The sequence below is a fragment of the Nomascus leucogenys genome, chromosome 22a (assembly GCF_006542625.1).
Source record: "Nomascus leucogenys isolate Asia chromosome 22a, Asia_NLE_v1, whole genome shotgun sequence".
NCBI lineage: Eukaryota > Metazoa > Chordata > Mammalia > Primates > Hylobatidae > Nomascus > Nomascus leucogenys.
In genome coordinates this window covers 27,315,703-27,339,912 of record NC_044402.1, presented here as the reverse complement: position 1 = coordinate 27,339,912, position 24,210 = coordinate 27,315,703, and the positions used below count along the sequence as shown (strand labels likewise).

The following is a 24,210-nucleotide window of genomic DNA, read 5'->3' as shown; positions in this document are numbered from 1 at the left end:
CCTCCTGACCCCTTGAGGTTTGGACCCTTAGGGATAGTTGGGAAACTCCCCATCACTTCCTCTTAATCATCCCTCACATAAAGAATGCCTGTGTAAAGAAAAATGAACCCAGTTCTTCTTCTGTGGCCCGTCCCACCTCCCAACCCTCTGGGAGGTGTCTGGAAGGTAGATGAGGCATGTGGGCCAGGCCCTTCTTGCCTCTTTGTTTTGGCAATGAGGATTTCTCACATGAGATACCTGCTGAGATGTGGTTCCCTTTCCCATCCTCTCCATGTACTGAGAACATTGCAAAGAGGCACAGAGATTGACTGCAGCCTTGTTCAGCCAAACCTTCAAGGGAGCTGAGAGCATACAGCATAGCCTGGAGAACCTCCCTGGTTCAACCATGACTTCCCAGGGAGAAGCAGGGAGGCACAAAGGCTTAGGCTGCCCTCCCTTGCTCACCAAATCCTGACTGTTTGGGATTAGATCTAAGAGAGGTGGCTCAAACTTTAATTTGACAAATACTTAAAATCCAAATTCCTGGACTTACTCACAGCTTAGATTTGGGTAGTAGGAACTGCTGAAGTGAGAAGCTGAGAACCGACCGTTCAGGTATGTATGTTGAGAGATTAGGGTGACAGGAGGCAAGGAGGTCACATTTCCTCCTATCCTTTTTAGGTTAAGCCCTGGATTCTCTTAGACGGGTTTTACGTTGCCATCCCCTACTGGTCTCTCCGTGGAGGTGGTGTAAGGTACAGGGCAGAACAGCGGTTCTCAACTTAGCTGCATGTTAGGATTGTCTTGGGGGAATTTAAACTCTAGACCACACCCCAGGCTAATTAAATCAGAATCTCTTGGCATGGGATCCAAGCATTTGTACATTTTTAAAGCTCTACATAATTCCAATGCACAATCAAGGTTAAGAACTATCTAGTACAAGATCAAGGGAGGCCAGATGGCTGGTGCCAGGTGGGTGGTGCCAGGTGGGTGTGGCCAGGTGAGTGCCTTGCCACTGACTCCCAAGATCTCTTGATTCAGGTAAGGCCCTGCTACCTTGGGATGTGTAATTAAAGACTGCAGGTATTCCTTAAGTGTTTCCAGAACATCCCAACCCCTAAAGCAGGTTGTGCTTGATGTGAACTTTAGCTATCAGTGGCTATTTAAGAATATTTAAAAAAATTAAAACAAAATTTATCTCCCAGGTGGTACCTGCTTGAGACTAGAACACATCAGAGGTCTTGTCATGCATGGGCTATTGCAGGAGCTGCCTGGGTCTCCACTCCTTTCTTCTAATGGGTTGGGCATCACATCTTTCTCCCTTCCTGTGGGTGGGCTATCAGAGCTGGAGATGCCAGGCATGTATATTGTCCTTATTTGGCTTCTGTTTTTCCTCCACTGAACCCACTGGGAGAAGGGGTGGGAAAGAGGCAACCCCAGTCTACAAACCATTTTGGGAATGTGGTTATTGAAGTGCTTCTCACAAGCAGGTGCCTTCTGGAGCTGACTGCTGTTCCAGAGCTTCTGGGCTTTGGAGAAAGTTCTGCCTGAAGACGCTGACATGATCACTTGTTTTCTCATTCGCCCAAAGGATCTGTTCTGTTCTCAAAACTTGTATTGAAAGCTGGCATTCTTCCTTTCTAGGGACCAGGGTGTTTGCAAGCGTGTTGTTAGCTTGCTGATTATCCCTGATTGCATTTTTGTGTTTAAAAAGAACTCATTTTCTTGGGGCAGGTTTGGATCAGCACTTTTCTGCAGGAAAAAAAAATCTCTATACTGTATATGTATACAATTTGCTTTTCTCTTCTTTTTCTTTTTATATTTTGTGTGTGTTCCAGTTCCCAGTGGAATTTCTTCAGAGCAGATTGTGTGCCGTTGGTTTTTTAATAGCTAAATGCAATGTGTATATTTTAATAATTGTTTTTTTTTTCCTACAAGGTTCAGATCATCTCCTGGCTATGGACTGATAACCCTGTCTGTAGAAGGCAAACACACAGCCTAACTCATTTATTCTCCCCATACATAAATAGAGTAAATAAACTGCCGTAACAGTAACACTTGGCTGGCTTGGAACAGAGCAGTGCAAAGGTTGAGGTGAGAGAGGACGTTGCGGGAGGTAACAGAATCTACTGTTGATTACTTGGAGCCTGTTGATCCTGGTAATTGTCATCATATCTAATCAATCACAAAAATGCATCACAGACTATTAGAAAATAACCGTTGCCTCCATACATAGTTAATTTTTAGAAAGTAAGCGGAACGAGTCACCTGTAAAATGTGAAGGGAAAGGAAGTCACAGCAGCTGCTAAGTGTCAAATAGATCTACACAAAACAAGATAATGTCTGCCCATTTTTCCAAAGATAATGTGGTGAAGTGGGTAGAGAGAAATGCATCCATTCTCCCCACCCAACCTCTGCTAAACTGTCCATGTCACAGTACTGAAACCAGGGGGCTTATTCCCAGCAGGCAGAATGTGCACCAAGCACCTCTTGTCTCAATTTGCAGGCTAGGCCCTGCTATTTGATGGTGTGAGGGCTTGCACCTGGCATGGAAGGCCCATTTTTGTACTTCATGCTTTAGCAGTTCAAAGAGCAGGGAGAGCTGCGAGGGCCTCTGCAGCTTCAGATGGATGTGGTCAACTCGTTGGAGGCGCCTTCTGTGGTCCATTAGCTCCCAGCCCACCTGCGGTGTTGCTGTTTGCTTGGCTTGTCTGGCTCTCCGTGCCTTGTTGGCTCCAAAATGTCATCATGCTGCACCCCAGGAAGAGTGTGCGGCCCATCTCTTTTATGTGCTTTGGGCTATTTTGATTCCCCATTGGGTGTATTCCCTAGGTAAGACCCGGAAGACACAGGAGGTAGTTGCTTTGGGAGAGTTTGGACCTATGGGTATGAGGTAATAGACACAGTATCTTCTCTTTCATTTGGTGAAAGACTATTAGCTCTGGCTGCAGACTGAATTCCACACAGCTTACTTGGGAAAACTTTATTCCAAATAATAGTCACATTGAACATTGTGGAGAATGATGAACAGAGAAGAGGCCCTAGATTTTTACATCTGGGTGCTATGTCTATAAATAGAATGCTTTGGTGGTCAACTAGACTTGTTCATGTTGACAGTTAGTCTTGCCTTTTTGGTGGTGATTTTAAAATTATGTATATCTTGTTTGGAATATAGTGGAGCTATGGTGTGGCATTTTCATCTGGCTTTTTGTTTAGCTCAGCCTGTCCTGTTACGGGCAGCCTCGAAGCTCAGTGGCTAATGAAGAGGTATCCTCACTCCCTCTAGAGAGTGGTCCCCTCGCGGCTCATTGAGAGTTCGTCAGCACCTTGAAATGAGTTTAAACTTGTTTATTTTTAAAACATTCTTGGTTATGAATGTGCATGTATTGAATTACTCAACAGTCTTATGGTTGTGAGGAATTGATTCGGTGCTAAGGTGTATAAATTTCAGGACCAGTGTCTCTGAAGAGTTCGTTTAGCATGAAGTCAGCCTGTGGCAGATTGGTGGAGCCAGGGAACAATGGAGAAGCTTTCATGGGTGGATCTCCACTCCCAAATCTACCTGTGTCACATATCACTCATGCCATCACATTTTACATTGATTCAGTAGAGGGAAAAGGTTCTAGTCTACCGACAAAGAAAAAGTTGATTACTTGTCTTCTGTCTTCTCCTGCAGACTTGAGTGGGTGCCCAGACCAGAAGCGGTTTGTCTCGAGACTTAGCTGTTATGTTTTCAAGTGCTGGAATCCTCTAGTGAAGTGTCGTGGTGGGTGTTGGTGATAGGGACCACAGCCTTCTTATAAGCACACTGTTGTGTGGTCCTCAGTAGTGACTATCCACCGCCCCCCCCATTACCTGAAGCTCAGATCCTACTCAGGTCAGTTTGATTGATGGCTCAACACGACTGTGTGGCCTTTGCATGCCTTCCTGAAAGTGAATTTCAATTACTTTTTTTTTTTTTATTGAGAATTTATGACTCTTGCCCCATCTCTCAAAGCCAGAACTAGGATGGAATGGCATATACCAAGAGGAGGCTGCTTATCCCTGAGCATTTACTGAGGTCCAGAGACATCAGATACTGTAGTGAAGGGACCAGTGGTTGCCTCAGTTGGATCCTCCTGTTTTGGGCACTTGTGTAAGAACCCAGTCATTTCCTCTCCCTCTCCACAGTGCACATGCTGCTTGAATTATAACATGGCATTGTTCCTAATCTGTGTCAACTCTGAATGGCTTTGAGAAGGGGTGGTGTCCTGCAGGGAAGTGGTGCGTAATCGGAGAGTAAAGGATTACTCCTTTCTAAGTCTTTCCTGGTTTGGGGAGGAGAGAACAGAAGCAAGGCCTTAAAATGTACACAGAGGAGGGACTGCTGCTTCTGAGACTTGATTCCCCACCCAGCATTCAGGCTTTCCATGGGACCAGCCTGACTCTCCACCAGCCAGCCAGCAGGGGCTGTCACTAAACGGAGCCTGAATAGGGGTCTGATTGCTCCTTTTTCCTCCTTTCCTCCTGATTACCAAGTGAGATTTCCTGGGTATACTGTATGCTAAATGGCAGAGCAGCCGCCTGCCACTTGCTTCAATTATCCCTCTTTTAACTGCTGAGGGAAAAGCAATTTTTTAAAATCTCCCCCCTCCCCTAACATCTCTGCCTCCTTTAATGAAATAAGACCCTTCTTCCATGTTCCGCCTTCAATGAGGTGAAAGCAGCCTTCCCCTTTTGCAGAAACTGCACACCAGCTGCAGGCTGCAAAGAGGGTGGGCAGTGGATAATGCTTTGGTCCAAATTCAGCAAGGCTGAGGGTCAGGCAGGCGTTTTGCCAGGAGCCTCAGCATAGCACGTGAACTTGCATTTGCATTTGGTAATGAGATACCACAGGCCCAATGCTGGGGGCTAATTATTTTCAAGACCCCTATCTCCCTTTGCAGGCTGCTCCAGAAAGATGGTTTCCAGTTTCTGGGGCAGCTGTCCTTCAGCTGGGTCCTCTTTCTCCTTCACAGAGCAGATGAGGTGGGGTGTGGGTTGCAGGCTGCACTTGGGGGATGGGACTAATGTCACCCCCTTTACTTGCAGTCACTGGCTCCACAGTGTGGGTCCATCACAGTGAGGCCCCAGAGGCAGAGCTGGAGTAAGGGAGGCTTTAGGGCAGGGCTCCAAAGATCGAGTGCCCTTCCTTACACAAAATAATAATGATATTATTACCCTTGCTCTTATTAAATACCACCCTGCGCCTGACATTCTAGGTGCTTTTTATATTCATTGGCTCATCTGTTTCTCACAAAACCCGTATGAAGTTAATATCATTAGCTCCATTTTACAGATGAGGAAACCGAGGAATCGAGAAATTGGGAACTTGAACTCCGTTTAGCATAGTGGATAAGTGTATGGCTGCTGGAGGGAAAATGATCCGGACTTAAATTTGGGCTTGTCTACTTACATGTTGTATGGCTCTGGAGAAGGTTTTTGAAGCTTCAGTATCTTCTTTAGTAACAATAATAGCTAATAATCACAGAGCACTGGCTCCAGGCTCACACTGTCTTAGGTGCTTTTCATGCACTAGCTCTTGAAACCCTCGCAACCACTCTTGACATGCTATTATGATTCTCATTTTTTTGGATAAGGAAACTCAGGGGCAGGAAGTTAAGTAACTTGCCCAAGATCATGCAGGTATTAAGAGGCAGAGCTGCAATTTGTGTCTAGACAGTCTGGCTTCAGAGCCTACACTGTCAACCACCATGCTATCTTGACTCTCAGTGAAATAGGAATCATAAAAAATCATACATCATGGAGTTGTTGAGAGGATTCAGTGAGGTAAAACATGAAGTTATCTGCCTAGACTCCAGGAAAGAGCAAGTTCTGACTCTGGGCCATTGGTCTCCTGGCCTGTGTAAGAACAAACTGCACATCAATTTGGTTTCACAGGAGATTTGATGCTTCCTTTTGAGCGACCCCTACCTCCACCAGTTTCCCTTATCCCAATCTGAAAGGTGGTAGAGATAAAAGGAGGGGAATTTTGGAAGTGTACAGAATCCAATTTCATTGCCATTTGCTCCTGCCCAAGAGCATGGGGCTGCTGACAATGGTTATGACTGTGGGATGGGATTCAGGGCTCTGCCAGGAAACGTGTGGTGTTCTGGCCTCAGCAGCCACCCAGTGAGGCGGGTAGGGCAGGCCTTAGCATCCCACTGAATAGATAAGGAGACCCAGACCCTGAACTTGTTGTGGGTACAAGGGTATGAGGGCAAGCGTGGGTGCTGCCTGTTGGGCAGCCATCTCTAGGACCTGAGAGCCCCCTTAATGTGGCATTTTACCTCTGCTCATGGGCTCCCTTCATAAACACAAATGGCCTGTGTTTCTGTCGTGAGATGGAGCATTGCCTCCCTGGATGCGGATGATAAGCAAAATGTCAAGTTCCTGGTTCAGGAGGCTATCAGCTTGGCCCGTCCCAGGGGACTTGTTCCTTCTAGCCAGAGAGAGAGAGAGAGAGAGAGAGGGAGAATAGGAAAGAAAATGAAAATGAATGAATATGAGTACAGTATTCAATTCCCAGCCTCAAAACTCTGGTTTTAGTGAAGTGACTGGGATTGGACCCAAGGGTCCGGAGGTAGTTGGAGCACAGGTACACCACAGCGGAGCTTCGCTGGACAGGACGACCTCTTCAGACTTACCTTTGGTTTCCCAGGTACCAGGCAATGCCCATTACCTCACTCAGGGTTGGTGGTGAGAGTTGGAGCTCCTGGATTCCTCTGTCAAACTCCTCCTAGCTTTCCTGCCTTTAACTTCTCTCCGCACGTAAAAAAAAAAAACAATTTTCTCTGTTTCTTCTTGTCTTTTCCTTTGTGTGTGTGAGAGGGGGAGATGATTACAGAGGCGGAGTTACCACGAAACTAAGCCTTTCATACATTGTCAGTTGCACGGGTCCCTTCTAAGTCCCCACACCTAATTTCGTATTTGCAATTTCTTTTTCTTAAGGACTCCCAAATATCATAAGCACCAGGTCCCACCTCTGTGGATCCCCCTCTGTTAACACAACTTGTTGCTGTCCGGTGACAGCAATGTTGCTCTGGGTGTATGTGTGATTTTCTTTGTTTCCTCTAACCAGTGACCATTCATCACAGACACATTTTCTACTTCATAACCACCATAGGTGGACGAATCAGAGCTAGGGAGTACCGGAGGGTGCAGGGAATATAGGAATGTCATTTGGGAAGGTGTGGTGGGAAGAGGAGATGTCTAGCATATCCATTGGGTAAAGGGAGGAAATGTTTGGAAATATTTGCTATAGATTTAGAGGAACAAGGTGGTATTTAGACAGAGGGATCACTCTAGTCATCCTCCTGAGGGTTTTTTCCCCTCGGAAGTTGGGAGGTTTAGTTTGCTGTGGCTCACAAGGTAAGGGGGAGTTGGGGGTACGCTGGAACTGTGTTGCAGGTATCAGGCCGTGGCTGGCAGAGGAGAAGGACAAAGTGTGGCTCTGCAGGCCTGTCTCCCTGGTCTGTTTGGGAACTGACATTGCCAGTGGGTTGTCATTATGGCTGTTGTTCTCCAGAAATTGATGTCTTTGAGTGGCCTATTTAAAAACAATACGGGACTCCCTTTAAATGTGTCATCGTGTATATCTGCTCTCAAACCTTGACTGTGGCCACAATGTTCCTAAATAATGTATTTTCCAAAGTTTTTTTCAAATCCTGGAACTGGTACCAGTAGCTTTTAAGAGCAAGCTGACCTCATAGTCATCCAGAGAAACTACCCAGTTGCACTCTATGACAAAACTTACTTTGCATCTAGTCCTAGAAATTGTGAACTCTTTGGCTCTTTGGGGGAAAAACAGTGCACCATGCAAAGGTATGCAAGGGCATAAAGAAGGTAAAGATGAAGGAGAGGGAGGGACAAGAACTGTAGGCAATGTAAAGCTCCCGGCTCAAGTTTTCTGGCTGTGAAATGCATGTAGGATCCTTTTGGTTTTACTGAGAATCTTATTTAAGTACGGTGTCTTTGTAGCTAAGAAAATGACTCTGGGGAGTTTTCCTTTAAGTTTCTTGATGAGACGCTATTCATCCGATCCTCTCCTGACACTTTTGCCTCTGATCTGCCAGTTTGGTTCTCCTGAGGTTGTTCTGTTTGCCCGTGTGAAGTCCTTAGAAGATGGAGTCCCAACAGTCCTGTGGTCGGTTGTTGGTAATGTGGGACCGGTGTCTCCACTCTAGCAAGCAGTACATTTCAGGCAATTCTGCAATCTCTCCTCCAGGTATGATTGGAAATCTGTTGCTTGCAGCTCCTGGAGAATAGAAAAAGTACAGTGAGAGTGTGTACAGCTTATTTACTTAATAGATTGCTTTCAAATAGAAAGGAGTACCCACTTGCGAGGAGGGATACGCTGGAAAGCAAAGCTGAGATCACTTCTTTGTGATCTACATCATGGGGAAAGGGCTGGACAGGCTGGGAGGTTTCCAGACACTCAGTTTCTTCCTTCCTCCTCATTCTCTCAGGCTTCTTTTCTTTCCAGATGGGGCCCTGTATCTTGCATGGTTAGCCTTGAGAGTTAAGAGAATGGGAAAGAGTGGGCTTGGAGGGTGCTGAGCTCTGACCTGTGGAATCCTTGAAAGACAAATCCTCCCACAGTATATTTACTCTGTCTGGCCCAGAAAAGACAAGGCTGGAGTTTGGGCAGAGGTGTCGTACAATCACATGATGTGCTTTGACTCACGGCTTAGTTTTAAGGAAACACACTGAAATTTGGGGACATTCTGGTGTTGCAGGAGAAGTCTGTGAAGGATGAAGTGTGGATCATGTGACCCTGTTAGAGGATGCTAAGACATTTATTATAATACATTACTTTCCAGCTATGACTTTGCCCCAGGTAATGTACTGGAAACCAAGGTACATTATAAAGTATCATGGGAGTCTGGGCGCTGTGGCTCACTCCTGCAATCCCAGTACTTTGGGAGGCTGATGATGGAGGACTGCTTGAGCCCAGGAGTTCAAGGCCTGCCTGGGCAACATAGTGAGACATCATCTGTACAAATAATTTAAAAAATTAGCCAGGCAAGGTGGTGCATGCCTGTGGTGCCACCTACTTGGGAAGCTGAGGTGGGAGAATCACTTGAACCCAGGGGATTAAGGCTGCAGTGAGCTGAGATTACACCACTGTACTCTAGCCTGGGCAACAGAGTGAGACCCATCTCAGAAAAAAAAGAAAAAAAAATCATGGGATAATAAGTTTAAAGGGGACTTCAAAAGTCATTGGATCTAACTACTCATTTCTCATCCTCCTCTGCAGTATATAAAATGAGCCTCCCCATGCCCCACCCCCTCCCCCACAAAAAAAAAACTCCTAGCCATCTGCAATAATGGGAACTTGGTGCTTTTCAAGGCAGCCTAATGTATCTCTGGTCAATGCTGAGTATCAGGGAGCTCTTCTTTATATCAGCCCCAGCCATTTTCTCATTAGTCCTCATTTTATTTAAAGTAATCTGACCTTTGCAATGGGCCATGTGGGTGAAGAAGATGGGTGGGTTGATCCTAACAGTTCTGAATGATGCTTTGCAGGAATTAACCCTTGTGACAAGGTAAAATTCATAAGGGATTCTCTAATATGGTGCTAGCAGTACACATACCACTGAGTTATTTAGAATTAACTGCTTGTGATTAATCTTAAACAATGTGGGAGGGCTTGATGTGGGAAGAGATTTGATGTAAGCAGGTGACTCATACTCCAGTCATTTTGCTCCTGGGGAGCTTGCACTGTGAAAGATTCATGGATAGCCCTATCTCTGGCTCTTTTGTCAGTGCCTCATTTTATCAACCTGTGATGTCCCATCTTCCCCCATACCCAAGTAGGTTTTTAGCATCTCTGAATTTCCAAGGAGCTTCCTGGAAATCCTGAATTTCTCTGCAATAAAAAGATGGGGGCTGGGAGCAGTGGCTCATGCCTGTAATCCCAGCACTTTGGGAGGCCGAGGCAGGCAGATCACGAGGTCAGGACATTGAAACCATCCTGGCCAACTGGTGAAACCCCATCTCTACTAAAAATACAAAAGTTAGCTGGGTGTGGTGGCAGGCACCTGCAATCCCAGCTACTTGGGAGGCTGAGGCAGGAGAATCACTTGAACCCGGGAGGCAGAGGTTGCAGTGAGCCGAGATCACACTACTGCACTCCAGCCTGGGCCACAGAGCGAGACTCCGTCTCCAAAAAAAAAAAAAAAAAAAAAAAAAAAAAAAAAAAAGGAAGTTCTGGAATACAATGGAGAAGATGAAAAGGGGATTGGATTAGACTTGCCTAACAAGCCTGTCATGGTAGCCAGAGTAAGACACGCCAACAGAAATGAAGATTTCGCTAAAAGGCCTAGCAGTATTTTTTTTTCTTTTCTTTTTTTTCTTTTTTCTTTTTTTTTTTAGAAGATAAGGACGTGACATGAAGCAGTATTGAGTAGCTGCTCCTGGAGACAGGCCTTGGAAGCATATTCCCTGTGTGAAAATGCTTCTTACTATGCCAGGTTGCTCTGGGTATCTCATGTTTTTGGCACTGTTGGGCAGAAGTCTCCCAGGGAAAGGGCTTAGGCAGGGCTGGAAGATCTTGCTCTCACATTGGCATAGACTGGAAACCTGCCAAGCAAATTCACTCCTGCACCCTAAAGGGGATGAGGCTAGTCTTGGCCGTCAGCCATCTCCCCATTGACAGTCATTTACCTGACACAGCAGCAGGAAAAAAAAAAAAAAAAAAAAGGAACCCGTCTCATCATTTTGTGGTTTAAAATAGTTTACTTTTAAGAGCAAAGCCCACAGACATCATTTTGAGTGCAAGCACTGAAATGGAATGAGAGTCACCAACTCGTCTGTGGTCTCATTGTGCAGCCAGGCCTCGGACCACACGCATGTGCTGGGAAGTGGGTGTGACCATCTCACACCATCATGTGGTCATTGCCACGTGGGCAGAGGATGGTTGGGTTTTAGTTGCTGTGGAAACTTTGCTATTTGCTCTTCCTGATGTTGAGTTTTCAGCCTTGTGTTAACACAGATTGGGGCTATTTTTTCCTCATGTAGAATATATAACCAGTGGCTACATTTTAATGTGTCTCTTGGCTCCCTTTGGCTTTTCTATCCTTAATGCAAGTTGCGATTGCTCAACTGGGCTCCCTGATTCCTGTGTTAGGAGTATGTGAGGAGGTATTCTCTTTGGGAACTGTAAGACGTGAAACCAAGGGTGGAGGACTCTGTTTCCCTTAGTTAATGCACTTACAGGCTTGTTTGCTAAATGTCATGTCTCTGACAAAAAGCAGGTACTCAATAAATGTTTGTTGCCTTAATCACATTGTGTGTATATGCAGGTTTTGTATGTGTACATATGTGTCTGTATTCTGTATTCATATATGTGTGTGCATGTGCTCCCTAATGTGTGGTGGATGGATGCAGGTTCCCAGGAATATGAGCTCAAGAATATCTGTTGAATAAATTAATCAATGAAGTCAGGTCCAATCGGACCACACTGGCCACTGTTGGGAACACCTTCTTTCTTTTAATGGGAAAAGCGTCAGTTTTATTGTGGGACAGTTTTTGTTGAATCTGTGTCAAGCACATACACATTCCACTTGGTTTGATCTAGTTGAGGATGAACTAGAAAGACTTTTTTTTGGTTTGTTTACAAACCAATGATTTCCTATAACAATTATAGGCAGTAGCCAGCCTGGGACCGTGTCAATGCAGTGGAATGGCTGTTTGAGGCAGGCACGTTGTTGTCACTGGAGATGGAGAGGCCCCACTCGCTCATGTGGATTCCCTGGGGAAGATGGAGCTTACTAGAGACAGGATAATTATCCTCAGGTATCGAAAGTGCAGCCATGCAAAGGAGGATGATGATACACTGGCGGGAAAGCCGAAGGAATCCGAGCCACAGAGGAAGAATTCTCTGATGGTTAGAGGTGTTGGACCACAGAACGCACAACTTTGGCAAGCTCTGTTCCCAAAAGGGGCACAGCAGGTGCTTTCGTGAAGCTGTCAGGAGCATGTGCTAGCATGTTCATGCCTTCAATCCAAGGACTCTGTGGTTTTGGGGTCTTGGTAGCCAGGCCCACCCTCGTGTTTGATCATGCACATCATGCACCCCCTTTTAGGGGGTGAGAAAGATTATTCTCTAGATCAGTGGCCTCCAGATAGGGCACAGGCCAAGGCCATTCTTTGGGGATGCAGGACCTGACTTCATTGATTAATTTGTTCAACAGATGACATTGAGCTCATATTCCTAGGAACCTGCATCCATGCAACACACCTAGTTAACAATGCATTGATAACTCATATGCAAGTTTTTAAATAAGTAAATATGCATCTGTTATAAGAGCGTAGTAAATTTTTCTTTCTCGTGGGGAATTTGCTCAGAGAGGGTGGGAGGCCACTGATCAACACTCAAATCTCCCTTTATCTCTCTTTAATTGGTTATAGTTACTCCTGACTGCCTGTAGCAATCCCTTATCCCCAGGGCTTGCAGCTTTCAGGAGCAGGTGATACCTAAGGCATTCCTGCTGCCAGTGGTGTATGTGTTGGGCTCCTTACTTCTGCCTTCAGTTCTGCCTGTGGTGGTCTTGATCGACCTGCCAGGTGGCTCCGAGGGCTTCATGGGGAGATACTCCAGTTATAGTTCCTTCTTCAGAGGACTCACTCTGTTCAGGATTACTGATGCTATCGTTTTCGGTATGAAAACTATGGTATGAACATTTGCTGAGGCAACTTCATTTTGTGTAAGAGAGCAAAGTCTCTGAACTATCTCCAAGCTTTTGCAAAGCAATCCTTGATGTATACTGTTGGAACAGGCCATCTCTTTATTGGAATAAGCTTATTCATCTGACATTCACTGCATGGATGTCTATAATGTACCAGTGTGATCCCTGCCCTTAAGGGGCTTATGGTCTAGTTGGGAAGCTTGTCCGGCAAAGAAGTATATAGCACATATCAGAGTTGCTATAATAGCAGGTAGAATGTTTGTAAAGCAGCTTAAAAGGGAGCATGTTACCATACCTGGGTGTGGGTGTGTGCATGTGCACTTGGAGTGAGAGTTGGGGATTGGAGGCAACTTTGCAGAGCAAATTCTTGGGCAGGGCATGGAAGCATTAATTGGGAGACTGGGAGGAAAGGACATTCAGGGCAGCTCTATGAGAAAGCAGCATTCTGTTTCCAGTTGTTTGCGGTAGTCAATGTCATTGGACCAAAGAATTGAGGCCAATGGAATAGTAACAAGAGGATGAGTTAGGGAGGGAATGTCTTAACTCCTTTGTGGGAATTTTGGACATTATTTTTTCCACAACCGGGAACCATTGGAAGTTTTTCAGTTGAATTGTGACACAGTCAGATTTGAATTTTAGAAAGATGACTCTAGGGCCAGTTTGTACAATGGATTGATGATGGGAAGGCTTAAGCAGGGAAGCTAGATAGAAGCTATTGTGTGGTTTTGGTGAGAGAGGAGCCTGTATTAAGGGGTGGGTAGTGATGGAAGAAGGGCTGATTGCAGAGATATCAAGGAGAGGAACTTAATAATTAGGCATTAATTTTAGTTTTGGAATCAGATTGCCTGTCACATACCAGACTGCAAATTTGGGCAAATAATTTCACTTCTCTGTGTTTCCATTTTGCCATCTGTAAAATGGGGATGATAATAGTGTGTACCATTTAGGACTTTTATGAGGTTTAAATGAGATAGTGCACGTAGAGTGCTCAGAACAATGCTTGGCACGTAGTAAACCCTTAGTGAATGTTAGCCATTATTGTAATTGAAAAGAGAAAGACAGAGCTTCAATAATATGCCCTTCTGGTTGTAGGAATGTAGAACAGGAAAGCCATTGTGAGGAGCAGGTTTGGGGTGAAGATGAGAGAGGAGTAAAAATAGATTTTGATTTGGCCATTATCCTGCCTTCCTTCCAGAGCCTATAGGACCCTTGTGGGGAGATGTACAGGGGCAGGTGGGGGCAATGGTTGGCATTGGCGGGAAGAGGATGGGGGCTGCCACAAGTGTCAGGATGGTTGTTGTCGTGGTGGGAAAGACTTGGACATGGATGAGGCTGCCCAGGGAAGGAATGTAGTTTAGAGGAAAAGGAGCCTAAATGCAGAAACTTTGGGAACTGTAATAATTAGGATCGTGGGGGAAAGGAATCCATAAGACAGGCTACAGCAGATACCCAGACATGTAGAAGGAAACTAGGAGAGAAAGAAAATTCTTTAAAATTCTTCACTGGTGAATAAATGAAAGAGTATACCTTCTTAACCTGCTTGAAGTTGGGGCATGCAGTTGAAAACAATAAAATGATAAAGAATTGCATCATTTAGTTTCAAAAAGTATTCATGTTGGTTTTTCTTCTACCTTCAATATAGTGAGGTCTGTTCATTTAAGAACATTCCTGGCCAGGCGTGGTGGCTCACACCTGTAATCCCAGCACTTTGGGAGGCTGAGGCAGGCGAATCACAAGGTCAGGAGTTTGAGACCAGCCTGGCCAACATGGTGAAACACCGTTTCTACTAAAAATACAAAAAATTAGCTGGTCGTGGTGGTGGGCGCCTGTAATCCCAGCTACTTGGGAGGCTGAGGCAGGAGAATCACTTGAACCTGGGAGGTGGAGGTTGCAGTGAGCCGAGATTGCTCTACTGTACTCCAGCCTGGGAGACAGTGTGAGACTCCATCTCAAAAAAAGAAAAAAAAATCCTACAAATAGAAACTTAAGTCTCATATGCAGTGATGATGAACCTGAGGGTTTTGAATGTTTTTGCACATGACAGAGTTTCTGACGCTTAGAACATCAGGTCCCATAAAAGCAAGAACTCAAAGATCTGAAAGAAACAAACACAGAGAAATGAAGTGACTTACCCAAGATCAGCAAATTGGTATTCTAATTTGAACCTTGCACTTTTTTGAGACCATGTGAGTTAAACATGATTAAACATGAAATGCTTTGGCTAAGTTTTTCTGAGGGTCTGGCATAGAACTCTTGGGGGTACCAGTGCTAAAGCTCCCCTCAAAGCCATATACCTCTAGGGATCGAGGGAAGAAATTCTCCTACCTCTGGTCTCTGTGGGCTGAAAGAGCGATATGCCCACACAAGAGATGCTGGAAGCCCTGGCTCAGCTAGCAGTATAAGTGCTGGTAATTAATTCACTTGTGGTTTCTTTATCTCTGCCCAGAGGTGGGATGCTTGGAAAGACAGCAAAATATTTAAGGAAATTGAGGTTCAGCTCTGGTTGCCTGCTTGCCGCCCTTCCTTCTGCCTCCAACTCTCTAGGACTGGGGGTGGGGGCTGTGTCTGTGCTCTGAATGCTTGCTGTGCATCAGTTTTCCAGGAATTTCAGGACACAGGAATTATCACCCAGCTGTGTTGTGTGTTGCTGTTCAGCAATCTGAAGTTGCTTATCTAGCGTAAGTCAGAATGGGGAGCCTAGGGAGGAGGGGGAACGCCTTCATTTTTCTAAGCAGAAGAAACTGAGGTGTTAGGGGCCCAGCTGGTATGTGATGGGAACCAAGAAATGGAGCCTATGTGGACATGCATGCTTTACACAAATTCTCTTGCTGAAAATTGGGCATGTTATCAGAAACATACCTCTTTCCACCTCATCCAACAACAATGCACACTATTCAAGGTTCACTCTGTGTCAGGAGAAGCACTGGCAGTAAGACTGGTGAGCAAGACAGGCATGTCCTTCTGCTTAATTAACCAAGCAATTATAGAGTGGTGTATGCATTAAAGGAGACATATGTGTAACAGTGGTCTCTTTGGGTTTGTTCGTCTCTCTTCACATATGACAGAGAAAAGACCCTGTGAAGTTCAGGAGTGTGATTAAGGTACTCCAAGAAGTCACACACAGGAGGTCCAGGGCTTTTGCTGGACTCACTGTTCTTGGACTGACTTTCCTAGCTTGGGTCTGTTGGCTGAGGACCACAAATGAAGCCAGCAGACTTAGGACTTAGACTTCTAAGTTTAGTGCCCAGCTCTAACCATGCTCCTGAGTAGGCCTTGATGATGCATGTTAATTTCATGCAAGTCGATGTGGTTTGGCTCTGTGTCCCCAGCCAAATCTCATCTTGTAGCTCCCATAATTCCCACATGTTGTGGAAGGGACCTGGCAGGAGATAATTGAATCATGTGGGCAGGTCTTTCCCATGCTATTTTCATGATAGTGAATAAGTCCCCCAAGATCTGATGGTTTTAAAAATGGGAGTTTCCCTGCAAATGATCTCTTCTCTTGTCTGCTGCCATGTGAGATGTGCCTTTCACCTTCCACCATGATTATGAGGCCTCCCCAGCCATGTGGAACTGTAAGTCCAATAAACTTCTTTCTTTTGTAAATTGCCCATTCTCGGGTATGTCTTTATCAGCAGCTTAAGAATAGACTAATACACAAGTCTTATGATTTATTACCTTCTTATTTTGATTGGGTAAATTTAATAATAATGACAGTTAACTAATTCTCATGAAGCACTTACTATGTGCTGGAGACTGGCCTAAGTATGTTCATATGTGACTTCTTTCATTCTCCCAATCGCTTCTACCCGGGAAGGAGGTGGTGGTTGTTCTGGTTTTACAGATAAGGAAACTGTAGCTGAAGAGAGAAAGCATCTATCTAAGGAGAGAGCCCAGGCAGTGGATGTGGAATTTGAGCTCTTTACTCATCTTTATCTGCCACTCCCTGTTCAATCTGGCATTGAATGGGGGCTCCTGTGGATATCAGTGACCGGACCCTATCCTCAGCTGGCCCAGCTGGGGGTTCTCTAGCATGCAAACACACTGCCAGTATTCATTGACCTGTCTTTTGACCTTCTCCCTCTCCTGCACATAATTGATTTTGCTCTGCTCTGATCCTGATTCAGACACATGTTCTGCGAAGAGAAACATACAAGCTGCCGTGGACCGCTTTTTATTCTTTTGTCTTATTCCATCTCACTGGCCATCATTGAGATGGATCTAGAACCATGCTTGGGCTGGAATCCCATATTCTCTCCGTCTTTTAAAATCTATGACCTCCATGTAATTTTTGTTACTGTTTTTGTTAGTCTGTTGTGTACCACTATCCAAAAGGCTTTTTGTCAAGCTTTAGTGAAAATCTTTTACTTGTATTAAATTGTAAAGTGAATATTATTTCAATTATATTATAAAGTGAATATTATTTCAATTTATATATTTCCCCAATTCATGCATTTTATTGCTTTACCCCTTCCCCCTCTTAAGCATCAGAATCCAACCTCCTTTTATGAAACCGACTTAGGGAGGCAAGGTGACTTACAATGGGCCACTCAGTGGCTGGGGACTGGGACTAGAACCCAAATATCCTAACTCCCAGCCTAGCACTCATTCCCCTACATCACTCTGGAAAAAGATTTTGGCTAAGGAGAATTGATTGATTCAAAAGAATATCAATTGCCAAACACAATCAGGGGTGGTTAAAACAGTTACGGTGCCTGTCTGCAATGAGCTTACAAATGAGTGGATTTTTTTTATGGAAAACATAAACCAGTAAGTGTGTAATTACTTGTGATGAGTGCTATAGATGGAAAGAACAGAGTGGGGGGAAATCTAATGAAAACCAGGGTAGTCAGGGAGGTCTTTCTGAGGAGGTGACATCCAAAGATGAGAAGGAGCAGGGAGAAAGCCAGGGAGCAGGGCTGTATGTGTTCAGTGTCATTTGCTTGGCTGAAGAACAAGATTGGTTAGTTTAATCCCTTGGCCAGAGCTATGTCTTTCACTTTTATGTATTTGCTTGGAGTATGGTTGATGGGTAGTGATGGATGGATGGATAGATGGATGGGTGGAGGACTGACTGGGGATGGGGAAAGAGAGAAGCCATCAGTGTGATAGGATGAGGGCAGCTCACCTTGGCTGGTAAGTGGACACACACATGGCCCTGTCCTTCCAGAGTGCAGAATCTTGGAAGTAAGGATTCAGGGGTAGAATGTCTATGTAAAGGAAGCTCTCTTGTGGGAGAAGGGTAAAAATGAAGGGCTGCTGGGACTAGAAAACAACAGTGTAATTTGCCACCAGCCTTGAGAAACTTATTGCTCGAATAGCTGCACCATGTGGCTCCCACCCATAGTGCCGTAGATCAGCCTGAAAATTCCCAAAAGCTTCTCCTTCTTCTTAATGTCTCAGTCCTGCCCTCCCAGGTCCTCCCACCTGCCACAGTTTGTTTTCTGGGTACATGAAGAGAAAGGGGTTATTGTCTTTATAGATCTATGCTCTTCAGCTGTTGTTGCCAGGGACATTTATATTCCAGAACATCTAAAGGGTTCTCAACTTAGAGGAGAAGTGGAAAATCTGAGGCTGGGGAGTCAGCCTGATTCTTGATGGGCCATTCTTCCTTGGTTTTAGGCTAGCATCTGTTGACCTCTTACTACATTTCGGGCACTGTGAATAGTTTCACCTTTTATTCCCATTTTACAGATGAGGAAACTGAAGCACAGAGACCTCCCAATCTACCCTCCACCCAGTAGTACAAAGATACACAGGAGTTAGAGTGAAGTTTTTCCATCCTGCATGAGAACAATAAAAATAAACAATGTAGTACATTTTTGGTGAAGTCGCATTTTTTTTTTTTTTTAGTTTCTGGGATATGCCCTTTTATTTTGGGGGCATGAAAAACCTTTTCTTTTTAAGAGAATATGATGATATAAAGTGTCAGATTTTAGTTTTTGTTCTTTCTTGGTAGTAGAGAAATATAGTTAGCCAATGTTAGTTTCCAAAATTGCTTTAAATATATTAGAGGTAAATAAACTCTGTTAATCTGAAGACCACTGTTGCAGATGTTAGCAGATGTTGCAGATGTTTGCTCCTTTAGGAGTAAAGTATTTGTATGATTTTATTCACTTTTTATTCTGATCATTTATCAGAAAAAATTGCAAATAGTAGCTCTGAGACCATATAATTTATTTTTATTCAGCATTTATCAAGATATTTTGATTGTACAGTTTTGACTCTGAGACCCTTTACCTCTATGTTGGCATAATCAGAATTACACAAAGACTGCAGCATTTTTATCAAGGGAGTATTTTTCAGAAGCAAACAGTACGGGGGTCATATAATTCCTCGATTCATTTTTTCTTCAGCACAGTTAAACCATTCCTTATTTTTTCAATTCAGCTTTATCTTACTGAATTATTTTTAACAAGATCAATTCTGCTCCATATGTATTCTATAATGAAGATTTGATTCATCAATCAGTTATTTTTTGTGTGTCTATCAAATTTTACCCACCCGGCTTCTACTATTGTGAATGTTCTTTTGTGGCCATTATTTCTACCACATTCAATTTTCTCACATCAGATTTGCAGGTCTAAATTTTGTCAAGAATGTTTGATTCTTCCTTCAATTTTTTAGTCAATAACAAATTTCACCACGTGCATTTTTAGCTGCTGTCAGTTCTATTTGTGTGTGTGTGTGTGTGTGTGTGTGTGTGTGTGTGTGTGTTTCCTGACAGGTCTAATTTTTTTCCGGGTCAGTTTTTGCAGTTTGAAAAACCAAATCTTTTTCCTACAACTAAAGTCAGTCCCTTTCCTAATAGTTTCTCAGGAGTGTGTCCAAAACATATTCATGAAGTCAAAACGTCAGGGTCAAAATAGCCTGTGTTGTTTATAGAGACCAGCCACCCAGAAGGATTAAGAAACTTAACTGAGGTCATACATAAAGTGGGCAGCAGATATCTGTTGGGTCACTTTAGAATATACAGCCCCTCTTGTTCAGTGAGGGGCAGAGTAAGGATGTAAAATTGGGATGAGCTTGACCTTGTGCCTTCCTCCTTCTAGCTTCTACTTCCCAACCCCTCTGCTGAGCTAACAGAATTTCCACTGACCCAGCCTCCCCAAGAAATGGCAGCTGGGGCCATAGTTCCAAGCTTCTTGACTTCTCCGTGCTTCCTAGCTAGGTCCGCCTTAAGCTGTGTGTGCACTGGGGTGGCATGATTTACAAATAAGCAGGACCAAAAAAGAAAAATCCTCTCTTGTGGAAAATTAGGTCAGTGGCAGAGTTGGGGAGGGGAGGGAATCCGGGCCCTGTTCTTCCATCCTTCGGTTCACTCCCCTTTCCTGAAGCCAGCAGGGCAGAAGCCAATGGTGCTGTTGGGAGCAGACATCTGGGGGTGAGGGGGTGGGGAGCAGTGCCCGTGCACATGTTCTTGTGTGGATATGTACGAACATGAAAGTGGTCTGTTTTGCAGCCACTCGGGACTCCCCTCTCTCTGAATGTATTTGTCTGGATTACTCTAAGGGGGATATTAGTGTTGTCTAATAACGGCCTTAGATTTATCAGGGGATTTGTTTGATCAATTCCAAAGCAAAGTACAGCAGATAGATTAGAGCTCAGCCAGTGTAGTGGGTCTATACCACCCATCTCTGCCCTTTCTAATTCCTGTAGCGGGGGCTCCCCTGTCTAGTCTTTGTTGTCCTGATGGTTGAAGGCTCTAGTGTTTAAGACCCCACTGTGTGATAGTTAAAACCATTTCCCACTGCTAAAATGCATGAGTGAGTGTCTGGGCTTAGAGGTAAATCTCCAAGTTCGCACTGTTGTTTCTCTACAAAAGCTGCAGAAATTTGGCTACTTGCTTTTCTTTCCCAGTTGCCACTGCCATACTCTTTTTTTGAATACTAAAAATATTTTATTGCATTTATAAACACAAGCTTTTGGTGATAGGTTGGCACTGAGTCTTTTCTTTATTGGGAAGTTGTAGGTCAGGAGCAGGAGTAGAGAATCCTGTAAGTTTGCTTTACAGTTTTTTTTTCAAGGTGCACCTGTTTAAAGGTGTGTAGAAGGGAATGAACTAGGGGAGGTAGAAGTAGGTTGGACTTAATAAATTTTCGTCAAGTTACCCAAAACCAGTGGTGGTAGGTGGCATCCTGGTGCCTGCTAGAGTTGTGGAGAGGGGAGAGGACACTGACGAGATGATGAGGCAGATGATATATTAAGAGTTAGCGATAAAACACATTTGTATGGTATTTTATATTTTTAAAGCATTTTCATATACATTATCTCATTTGAGTATCAGCCCCCTAAAATATATTCTTCTATTTAATGTAGAAGAAAATACTGGCACAAAGAGTTGAAGGTCATTCAATGAACTAGTGACTTTTAGAACTGAAACCACCTCTAAATCCAGTGCTTGCTCTCACTATACTCTTAATGTTGGATTCTTTTCCCAGACCCCCAGTCCAGGGTACCAGTACCCCAACAGGGGCATAGTGGGAAAAGCATGACCTGGGATGCAGATGACCTCAATTCTGATTTCAGCTCCGACATTCTCCAGCTGAGTGGACATGTTAATTCTTCTCTCTTGGATATGTGTTTCCTCCTCTGTGCCTCAAAGTGTCCTGGACAACTCTACAGCACTGATCACAATTATAATTAATTAATTGCTTGTCTGATTATTTGTGGCCATCTTCCTGGCTAGACTCTAAGTTCCAAGAGTGCAAGACCTGTGTCTGTCTTGTTCATCTGCCATCACCCCAGTGCCTAGCACAGTTCCTGGGACATAGATAATGTGCAATGAATATATGTCAATGAAATGAACCTGTACAATGAAAGGAATGGAATTACTGGAAATCCTAAGACTCTTTCACTTTTCAAATTCTCTGCCTTTTCTTATTATCTCTAAAACGATCTCAGAAACACCTCCTTTTTTGTTTTTACTGTTTTTAAACTGTCTTTAGAGTACAACAGAAGTTATAAGATAAAAATAGTGATTAATAATTCTAATTATAATTCACAAAGCATATTATTAATATGTGAATGTGAAATTGAAATGCTTCTTAGGGACCCTCTCTCCTCTTACTTAATCTGTGTTTCTTTCTTTTTTTTTTTGAGATGGAGTCTCACTCTGTCGCCAGGCTGGAGTGCAGTGGCGTGATCTCGGCTCACTGCAACCTCCGACTCCCTGGTTCAAGTGATTCTCCTGCCTCAGCCTCCCAAGTAGCTGAGAATACAGGCATGCACCACCACACCCAGCTAATTTTTGTATTTTTAGTAGAGACAGGGTTTCACCTTGTTGGCCAGGGTGGTCTTGATCTCCTGACCTCATGATCCGCCCACCTTGGCCTCCTAAAGTACTGGGATTACAAGCATGAGCCACCAAGCCCAGCCTAATCTCTGTGTTTCTTGGAAGCAGAACATCTCCTTGTCTGGGTTTCTGAGCTCCCTCTGGAAGGGCCTGCAGACTCCTGTTGAGCCTTCAGAATGGGACTGGTACTCATTAGTAGGCAATATGCATGGGCCTCAGACTCAAAAAAAGATTCTTTTAGGTCCAGAGCTTTACAACACCTCCTTACTTTACAAAGGAGAAGAAATTAACCTTGCTTTTTTTTTTTTTTTTTTAAAGGGGTGAAATGGAGGGGTACAAGGGAAAGCTGAAAAGCTGCCAAGGGGCTTAGAAGTAAGAGAGTCTTCTAGTAGGGCTACTTGCTTTTTTCTGGGGTTCCCCAGGTCACTAGAAACTCATTCTGTCAGGGCAAGGACCCATGGGGAGGCATTCAGTTGAATGCTGTCTTAAGCCAATATGTTATCCCTTCCTTCTCAAGTTCGTTGCAAACCGTGCTAATCAACCATAAAGTTCTTTTTATCCCAGGCCCATGTGTAGCTTCAAACTCTTTCTTAACACAGTATTCCAGGATGTCAATAATCAAAGAACAGGGAATTAGTATGTGCTGAGCATGGTGTCAGGCAGGTCATTAGGTATTTTATATACAATTGCTTCTTTTGATAAGCTTGACAACTCTGGAATTGATACAATGACTCCCAATTTACAGATGAAGTTTAAGGGACTTATCCAAGGCCACATAATGAATAGCAATATTAGCATTTGAGCTCAAAACTTTCTACATACCTCTCAGTGAGCCCAGCCCTCAGGGGTGTCCATCTGACCATCGGCCCATATGGTGAAATGTCCTTACAAAAAATTCCTCAGCTAGGTACAGTGGCTCACATCTGTAATGCCAGCACTTTGGGAAGCTAATGTGGGAGGATTGCTTGAGGCCAGGAATTTAAGAACAGCCTAGGCAACAAAGTGAGACCCCTCTCTGTACCAAAAGATAAAAAATATGTTAGTCAGGCATGGTGGCATGTGCCTGTAGTCCCAGTTACTTAGGCTGAGCTGGGAGGACCACTTGATCATGCAGCTGTCCTCTAGCTTGGGTGACAGCAAGACACTGTCTCTCAAAAAAATAAAAGATTTCTCTCCACTCAGTTGTTGCTGTCCATCCTATAGGGGCACTTTGAGGTTTCTCCAGTCAAAGACTTTGAAGCGTTCTCTGTCAACTCTAAATCCCCCATTAGTGCTAAGTATGATAATAGAAGATCATGAAGGGCCACGCTATCATGTTTACATCGTCTCTTGGTTCATGAGATTGGTGACTTAACAGCATGCAGAGCCATCTTTTTGAGTCTCCAGTGCCTAAGTCAGTGTCTGGCATGTAGCACGTGGTCAGTAAATGTTAGCTATTTTGAATAGAACCAGACACAAAGGCTCACGATGAGAACAAAAAAAGGGTGAGGATAAAGGCTTGTGGTAAATTGTAAACCTTCCCAGCTTTTCTGAGAATCCCAAAGCCAGCCTTTCTCAAACTGTGTTCTGTGAGATGTTACCAGATGTTTAATGGGGGGATTGAGGGGGAATTTTCAGTGATCTAAAAACATATATCCCCTATGGACTATATCTCCTCTTGGACTCCACAGTATATCTTAGTATGGATGAAGTTTTCTGAAGACTTGGCATATTAAAAAACAAACTTTGTGTGTTCTAAATTTACTGCACCACAGTTTTGTTTTGTTTTGTTTTTCAAAGAACAACTGTTCACATCTTGCTGGACGTTGTGATGTATTTTTATGGAATTTAGTTTTGGATATGCTACCCCAGCTTTTAATCCTTTCTCTGAAATATGGCTCCTGAGATCCCATGCAGCATCGGACGTTGTACATACAACAATGCACATTATACTCTAAAATACTTAATGGCCATCAGTTCCTTCCATACTTTCCAGTGGTCTCAGCACACGCTAATTTCCTGAAATTTGTCCTGGTGTCCCAAAGGATGATAGATTTGGGTGGTGAGACAGTAAGGGAAGAAATATTTGTGGATGGGAGTATGGTACTGTGGGAAGGAAAACGAGTTTGGAGTCAGAGAAATTGGAGTTCACAACCTGGCTATTATTTATGAGATGCGTGAACTTGGGAATATTAACTTCCCTGAGCCTTAGTTTCCTTGTCTGTTAAGTGGGATAACAACAGTATC

General features: G+C 44.0%; 1 protein-coding gene across 29 annotated transcripts in view; it reads left to right on the top strand.

Moving 5' to 3' along the window:
* The window catches only part of NRXN3 (neurexin 3), a 1,697,203-nt gene that overhangs the window by 72,712 nt on the left and 1,600,281 nt on the right, over positions 1-24,210 (top strand). The gene's annotated exons all lie outside the window — the stretch shown is intronic.